Here is a 9,386-nt window from a genome sequence, read left to right as displayed (position 1 = left end):
CTGTTTTTTTTTTTTTTTTATCAACTGTCCTTACAAGTTATATGTAAATCGAACCAGATATAGTAAATAAATGCTGAGCTTTTAAAATTAAAATGCAAAACAATAATTGCTGACAATTAATGTTTCCTTGATCAAATAATTACACAATCAATAGAGCATTGCATATTTGTATACAAATGCTATCTTAGACACTTTCCTTGTTTTTAACATGACGTGTTATTGAAGACCAGCGTGCATTTTCATACCACAAATAAAACTAGTGTTATAGTTGTAAAAACCTGTTATACGTTACAATATAGTAGTAGTAGTAGTACAACATAGCTACAAAAAAAAAAAAAAAACAATCCCTTAAACTAATTCCTGAGACCCGCTCAGTTAAAAAAAAGGCTCTTTCACTGCCTGTGGTAGGTTTTAAGAAACACTGGAATTCTAAATCTTCCACCTGAAGGCAAAAGTTTAAACTCGTCATACAGTGGGCGCCTATGATCAGACGTAATTTTCATAACTTTACAAAGGCATCTAGTTTGATAAATTTGTTCTAGGTATAACATAGAATTTGCTCACAACTTTTAACTTTCCTCAGCCAACTGTTTTTGTTCCACCATTGCATTTCCAAACCAGCAAGAGACACAAAAGTGAAAACACTTTCAATAAAAGAATTCTAAAATACTTTTAATGTGGAAGGCTTGCATTAAATTACACCAATGAACGTATAGTCTTTTCTGACCCCTTTTGTTCACAGCTAGTTAACCCAAGGTATTTATACTCCTCAACACTCTGAACGGTCACTCGCTGAGGATTCTTTCCTAAAATCAATACACATCTATCTCTCTCGTAGGGCCCTTGGAATGGTTCTAACCTCCCACCCCCACACAGGGCCTTGTATAGGGCCTTGTTTACATTCATTTACCTTTTAACTTGTCTTTGAATGTCCCTTTTGAGTTAGGACGTCATTATTATAATAAGCTACCTTCTTATTTAACAGTTGTTTTAATAACCTTTGTTTGTTTTGAACTAGATTTCTTATGGTGTGCTGGTCTTAGCTGGTTCACAGCCTGTTGACTGGTTTATAGACACTTTTCAACTAGTAAGACTTGGAAACCACCTAAACCAGCTAAGACCATTAAAACTGGCCCATGTGTCACTTGTACTTACCGTAAGTACAAATGACACATGGGCCGGTTTCATTTTTGTAACCTTACGTCTCAAACGTGTTTGTGCTTTGTCGATCTTACCATTGAGGTAAAACCATGTAGTCCTCCGAGCCGCAGGTGGCAGCAGAGCGTCGAGCAGTTAGTGCATCGCTTCAGGGACGTCTGCTGGTGAAGCGGTGTCAAAACAGGCAAGAACATAATGTATTATTTAATTTACGCGTTTGATATAGTCTTCTAAAAATCGTTCGAGGTCAGTACTAGACTGACATGATTTTAATAGCGTCGTTTGTGTCAAAATACATGCTGAATTTCCGAGTTTTAGACTCGTTGTTATGGCTAGATGGATTCCCGGTTATGCTAACAAGCTAACTGATTGTTTTGATCAAACAGTTTCTCATTTCAAGTCACATTTTTTAGTGATTTTTACAGTTTTCTTTAGTTAGACATAAATGTAATTGCAGTGTATTATTTAAACCGTTAAAACAAGTTGAGAATAATAGCTGTAGCTGTTGTAACTTACAGTTTTGCTGTGTTTAGGCTGCATAGCCCTGATCCTGGCAGAGGCTTTTATACATTTGTTTTAAACTAAATTCAAAGGAGTGTATTCATATTTATTTTCATTCAGAGTTCTTTATGACTAATTAATTATGCGATTATACAGTAATGCTTTTTAGAGTGACATTTTATTTCAGTTAAGGTTAGGTGGGTACAAAGCATTTCAGTCTTTTTAGGCTCTTTATTTTTATGACAACGGGCCTGCAAACCTAAATCCTTGACATTATATTTTTGAGTGATCTGCTTATTTTGAAACGACACTTTTAGGTGGTTGTCTATAATCAAGAAACCATGAGACTAGATTCTATTATTATTATTATTATTATTTGTTTGTTTTATGAGTCAGACTTTGGCTCAGATTTTTAGTCAGATCTTGTTATCCCTGGAAATCATTCACGACCCATTGGCTTGACTTAATCAGCACTCAGTCATGCAAACAAGTTGTCAGCTTTGGAGATTATTCATATGGTGATGATTCATATCATTCAAACATATGACACTAACAAATTAATTTGAAAAACAAGCTCTTCTGAAGAGCTTGATAAAAATCAAGCCATTTATAAAAACATAATTATTAAACTACTATTCTGCTGTAATTCTTTGTGTGTCATGATTGACCAAACCACACTGTTCGCACAGTTTGACAAGTTTATATTATTATTTTTTTTTTTCTAGTAATACCTGTAACGGACAAACTATAGAACACAAGATCTATGCAGGGTTTATAAAGAAGTAGGTTTTTAATCTTTATATGAGGTTGATTTATTATTTTTTTTTTTACTGTTTGCAGGACTTTGTGTGCGTATAAGCTGTAAACGCTGTGCTGATGGAGCAGTGTGCTTGTGTGGAACGAGAGCTCGAGAAGGTGCTACACAGGTTTGTCACATATGGACATCAGTCAGAGGAAAGGCTGGATGATCTTCTGAGGAACGTCTGTGAGCTGAGGAGTCGATTGGTTGCCTATGGTGAGTTTAGAATTCCTTTGGATACCAAAATTTTTGCTTTGGTACAATATGAGCATCTAGTAGTTCGGTATCTGTACCTTAGGCAATAAAACAGCCATGGGTAATTGATGAAAATTAAGGCATGGTGACTCATCTGAATGACTCACATGGCAGAAAAATATGTGAATAAGTATAGAGACACTGTGCAATATGAAATCTTGTTTCTTCCATAGGATAAAAAAGGTAATTGCAAACTTTATCTAACAAATCTTGAATTTTTTTTCTGTAAATTCTGAGATTTGTAAGTTTATTCAGACTTTTCTTCTCAGAATTTTGAGTTCATATCTTGCATTTAATAAAACACAGTGTTTGTGAGTTATCAATTTGTGTGATAGAGGGATTCATATGTCAGTGTGTGTACATGAAAACAAGTCTAAAGAGGAGGAGGACAAAGTCAACCAAGTGCTTTTACAGCTTTGTAAACAGCCAATTCAGTGACATTAAGTCATGAACAATAGGTGTACTTTAGATGCCTGCATAAATAATCGCCTGCAGTGCAAATAAACATACAAAAACACAGGGAAAACTGCATTTAGCTGTATAACCTCTAGCCCACACGTTAGATTTTGTAGATGGTTATATAAGCATAACTCTGTTATAGAGCTGAGTCACAGTAGCATATGTCTGTTTAGATCAAAGTTTACAGAGTTGCTATATTTCATCATACTCTTTCAACTCTAGGTGTTCAAGATACAGATTTATCAGTGCTCCATCAAACAATGGCCCAATGCTGCAAGGAAATCAAAGAAACCGTGCAGATGCTTGCCTCCAGGCACAAAGACATCCATGGCAGTGTGTCAAAAGTGGGGAAAGCAATTGACAGAGTAAGAATTAGCAATCTTAGTTGTTTACGCTGTTGTTTCAGTTTAATTCAATCAAATATTAAAAGAATATTACATTTAAAGGGATACTCCACCCCAAAATGAAAATTTTGTCATTAATCACCCCCATAATTACCCCCATGTCGTTCCAAACCCTTAAATGTTCTGTTCGTCTTCGGAACACAATTTAAGATATTTTGGATGAAAACCGGGAGGCTTGAGACTGTCCCATAGACTGCCAAATAAATAACAGTGTCAAGATCCAGAAAAGGTATGAAAGTCATCATCAGAATACTCCATCTGCCATCAGACGTGCAATCTGGGTTATATGAAGCGACGGGAACACTTTTTGTAAATGAAGAAAACAAAAATAAAATGTTTTATTTCAAATCAAAGCTAAATGCACGTAGAAAACCGTGCATCCTTGTGGCGCAGATGACACAGAAGAGTATACGCAGCATACGGTGATATGGAGAGACACAAAGGAGACTGTCGACAAAGGAATTGTTTGAAATAAAGTCATTATTTTTGTTTTCTCTTCTCGCTTACAAAAAGTGTGCCCGTCGCTTCATATAACCCAGATTGCACGTCTGATGGCAGATGGAGTATTCTGATGATGACATTCATAACTTTTATGGACCTTGACACCGCTATTTACTTGGCACTCTATGGCACAGTCACAGTCCTCCCGGTTTTCATCCAAAATATCTTAAATTGTGTTCTGAAGATGAACAACGCTTTAAAGGGTTTGGAATGACATGGGGGTAAGGGATTAATGACAAAATGTTCATTTTGGGGTGGAGTATCCCGTAAACAACAGTTTATCAGTCAGGGTCTCCCAAACTGGGGGTTGTTTATGAAATGTTGAGGAAAAGTGAATAAATATTTAAATTGTAGAAATGTAAAATTCAAATAAATAATTTTTAAATAAAAACAAAATAAAACGTACTAAGAAAGATAAAATATATTATGTTTGTCTGAATAAATTTCATCGAATAAATACAGGTGACATTCCCAATCCTGTTCTTCTTCTCTTTTCCCAGTCGTTTGTGGTTGCTTTCTACATTTTCTGTTTGTTAAAAGTGAAAAATCTGTACCTATTTGATGATAAAATTAGACTTGTTGTTTAATTTACTTTAGTACATCAATCACCTCAAAGTATTGTGTTATGTGGTTTAATATGTTTATTTTAAATGCTGTTCTCTTACACAGAATTTTGATGCGGAGGTGAGTGCGGTTGTAGCTGAGAATGTCTGGGACTCTCCAGAGAGGCAGAAATACCTCAGTGAAACCATCGTAGAACATCTTTATCGACAAGGCATGTTGAGTGTCGCAGAGGACCTCTGCCAGGTATCTTTTTTTTTTGTATTATTATTAAATACTATAAAAATTTGTCTGCATTTCTGTAAACATTGCTGTAATTCACATTTAGGTTCATAAGTTATGAGATTTTCAGATAGAATTTTATTGACATTTTATTCCTAGCACTAACATGTAGTGTTTTAATCTGACTTCACAGGAGTCTGGTGTAGTTATTGACATGAGCATGAAACAGCCATTTCTGGAGCTCAACCGCATTTTAGAGGCTTTAAGAACACAAGATCTCAGACCAGCTTTAGAGTATGTGTCGCATCCTGTTTTCTACTTCCCACTTTTATTTGTTAATTTTTTTTCCCTCATGTGCATGGCCTTTCAAAAGTTTGGGGACCGTAATTAAAAGTGACAGATATATATAGCAGTATTTATAATGTCACAAAATATTTCTGTAATAATAATAAGCAGCATAACTGTTTTCAACTTTGATAAGAATTTTTTTTTTTGCTACAAGTCAGAATGTTAGAATAATTTCTGAAGGATCATGTGACACTGAATACTGGAGTAATAGCTGCTGAAAATCCTGCCATCACAGGAATAAATCATTTTTGATCAAATAAATACAGCCTTGGTTAACATAATTGACTTCTTTCAGAAACATTAATTATCATGCTGACCCTAAACCTTTGGATGGTAGTGTATCTATCCACATCCTTTCAGTCTTTAAACATACCTTAAATTCTTTCAGAACAATGAATTTGATTGGGTATGGCTTGAATTTAAGATTACTAGTTGTAACTGTTTGTTTGGTTTTGTGATTGCTGTGGTAGGTGGGCGGTGACAAACCGTCAGCGGCTGCTGGATCTAAACAGCACCCTTGAGTTCAAGCTCCACAGACTCTATTTCATCAGCCTGCTCAACGGGGGCATCAGCAAACAGCAGGAAGCTTTACAGTACGCACGGCATTTCCAACCGTTTGCCTCGCAGCATCAGAGAGGTGAGGAAAGGTTCAGTCCAGAATTCATGGAAAAAACACTCTTGAACCACTATTAGGCTTTAGTTTTGTGAACACATGGGTGGAACTGAAGCACCATTGAGGCTGTTTTACCAATAACATCACTGATGCAATTATTTTGTTTTGTATTACACTACCCGACCCGTGTTGATGATATTTGACCCTTGTTTGTGTGTGCTTTCTAGATATTCAGATCTTAATGGGTAGTCTAGTGTACCTCCGCCATGGGATCGAGAACTCTCCGTACCGCAGTCTGCTGGAGACCGATCAGTGGGCAGAGATCTGTAACATCTTCACACGAGATGCTTGCGCCCTGCTTGGACTCTCTGTGGAGTCCCCACTCAGTGTCAGGTCCGGCTCTGACGTCCTTAAAATTTCTACACTTCCTGTAGGATTTGCAATATGGCCCCTAACCAATCATTAGATGTCTACTGAATTAATGAATTCATGTCTACTGAATCATTAATCTCTGCAAATTTTACATTGTGCTCAATAGAATGGAATAAAAACGCATGTGTCTCAAGGCATGTTTTTTAAAATGTAAACATTACAAAGTTTTAAACTTGTTCTTTTTCTAATGTCTATTCACTGCTTTACTTGTCTGCATAATGCACCATTTAAAAGTTTGGGGTTAGTAAGATTTTTAAACGAATTTGAAAAAAGGCTCTTGTGCTTACTAAAACTGAATTTATTAGTAAAGTTATCAAAAATAACTGTTTTCAGTTTTTAAATGTTTTATTTCCTGTGATGGCAAAGCTGAATTTTCAGCAGCCATTACTCTAACCTTCAGTAGAATTGCAGAATTCCTTTGATGAAAGTTAAAAGAACAGCATTTATTTGAAATAGAAATCTTTTGCAACATTATGACAGTCCTTTATTTCACTTTTAATCAAATTAATGCATCTTTGTTGAATAAAATGATTAATTGCTTTAAAAAATGCACTGACTCCAAACCTTTGAATGGTAATGTAGATTATCTTCATGGGTGGCTTTCCTCATCATATACTGACGTATATGTTTAACTGTAGTTATTTGGGATATCATATAATTAATTATATTTCAATTCATCGATTGACAGACCTATTCTGTTTTAGGCTTACATGTTTTTGAACTTTGTATTGACAGTAAAACCTTTTTCGTAGACTGATGATTTGATGTTTCATACTAAATCCTGTTTTGATTCTTTGACGTCTCCATCAGTTTTGCGTCCGGCTGTATGGCACTGCCTGTGCTCATGAACATCAAACAGGTTATTGAACAGAGACAGTGCAGTGGTGTTTTTGGACACATAAGGATGAGTTGCCAGTAGGTCTCTCTCTTTCCCTTTAAGGTTTTTTTATACAGTGATATGCCTTTTTCTGAAGGTTTCAAAATGTTTCTAAAAGTTTTTGTTCAAATCTGTTTCTTACATGAATTGTTTTTACGCTTACATTTAAATAATGGATGCACCAATTACTAATTAGACCATTTCTGTTAATCTCCCTATTCAGACTGTTCAGTTATTATAAATGGAAAACTGAAACACAAATGAGTCAAGATTTTGATTTTGATTACAGCTGACTTGACTAATTGCTCTGTCTGATAGGTGCAAGATACTACTTTTTATTGGCCAAGAATTGGCTGATATAGCTGTTAATTATAATTATTAATAAAGAACAGCTGTAATTTCAAACACATGAATGCTTTATCTGTTCATCCCTGCTGTGTGTGTGTTTAGATTGAAATAGATCTGGGGAAGAAGTGCTGGTATCACTCTGTGTTTGCCTGTCCTATCCTGAGGCAGCAGAACATCAGAGAGCAATCCACCCATGAAGCTCATCTGTGGGCATGTCATATCCAGAGATGCGCGCTTAAACGGCTCAAACTCACAAAAAGCACTCACCAATGCTGGAAACGTAAGACTCTGATACATGCATTACATTCTAGACATTACATTTAAAGTTTCATCAAACAGACCCCGGACCTAATGGTTATTTAACAAGGGTTAAAGTGCAGTCTGCAGTTCTTGTTAACAGCAGTAGTTGATTGACAGATTATTGCAAATCATTTTTAAGTTTTTAAGACTGTATGAACAGGATCCCAGCTATAAAGCATGTCACACTCTGAGATCTCTGTTTGTCATTAATGTCAGACTCATTAAAAATGTACATATGCAAAAAGACTTACCCGGAGGTTTACTCATCAATCATGACACGGTCGGTGAAGGTGAGCCACCATTCACCGCGCATAATTGAAATGGTGGTCTAGCAAATAAAAAACTCAAACAAAATCTCTAGAGTTAACTTCGATCATGGCTTGTCTTGAAAGAAAAAAATGAAACAACAGAGAGTGTATGTAGAGCAATTGGTGATTTGTGTCGCATTAATTGCGTCATCACTTTCTTTGCTCCTAATGTTTTCTTTGATTTCACGATTGTCGTATGAGAAACCTCTCAACTTCTGACATGGGAAGAAACTCATTGGAGGACAGAATTTTTTGCAGTGGGCATTAATTAGCTGTTGGCAAACATGTCAGACTAGTGATCAAAGACTACAGGTTTTGGCCTAGAATTTTAGGATTTGCAAAATCCATCTTAGATGGCCAAAGTGTGCCACTGTATTCATGATTATACTGACACATTCTCATGTCAGTTTAATGTGCAGAGACAACAGGGATTTGATGATCTCGTAAGATTCAGGAGTTGGGGAGAGAACCTTTTTGACTTGGGACCACCCTAGCAACAAATTATGCAGATCACTTTAGCAACCACCATAGCAGTGCCCTGGTATCCATTTTTTGTGATATAACTTACTCAGAAATGTACACTTCACCTTTAAAACTAATTTCAAGGGCTTCATTCATTGATGTTCTTCAATGTTGTTTTCAGTTAAAAATAAAATAAAGGTTACACTTTAGATTAAGGTGACATGGTTACAGTGTAATTGCACAAATAAGTACTAAGGGTAAGGGCTTGGTTTAAGGTTAGTTTTTTACTTGCAGTTATGCAAATTTTCACTGTTTACTATAGTACTAGGTCACCGTAAAAAAAGTGTTACCAAAATAAATGTATAGAAATTAACCTTTTATGCAGTATTGATACTGATATTCCTTGCCTTACAATGTCTTAAAACTCTCTCTTCTCAGCTAAAATGCCCATATTGTCCAATGGAGCAGAATCCCTCAGATGCCAAACAGATCTTCTTCTGATGTCTTTTTTTGGAGCGTAAGCCGAATGTTGTGTTGAAGGCCTCTTGGAGCCGCTTTTTGAATGATCCTCATTCACAGGCATGACAAGCCTTCTGTGGCGGCTTCTCCCCCGCAACGCCACCTCCCTCTCCAAAGCTTTTAGTTTACAGAGGCCGGTGGCCCACACGGCAACATACCTGTAGAACCCGAGTCAGTAAGTGTACCTAATGAGGGAAACGATCTTTGCGGATCATTCATTTGTTTAACACAGCCTAGTATAAACAGGCTTTTACAAGTACATGTGTGTGTGCACATTTTGCTTCCTCTACAATTAGTTTTAATATGCCAGAGTATTTTT

General features: G+C 36.1%; 1 pseudogene; it reads left to right on the top strand.

Moving 5' to 3' along the window:
- The first annotated feature begins 1,211 nt into the window (after positions 1-1,211).
- LOC122144486 lies at positions 1,212-9,191 on the top strand (annotated as a pseudogene).
- The last annotated feature ends 195 nt before the right edge of the window (positions 9,192-9,386 follow it).

This window comes from Cyprinus carpio, unplaced genomic scaffold (assembly GCF_018340385.1).
Source record: "Cyprinus carpio isolate SPL01 unplaced genomic scaffold, ASM1834038v1 S000006694, whole genome shotgun sequence".
Classification (NCBI taxonomy): Eukaryota; Metazoa; Chordata; class Actinopteri; order Cypriniformes; family Cyprinidae; genus Cyprinus; species Cyprinus carpio.
This window is presented reverse-complemented; position numbering and strand designations above follow the sequence as displayed.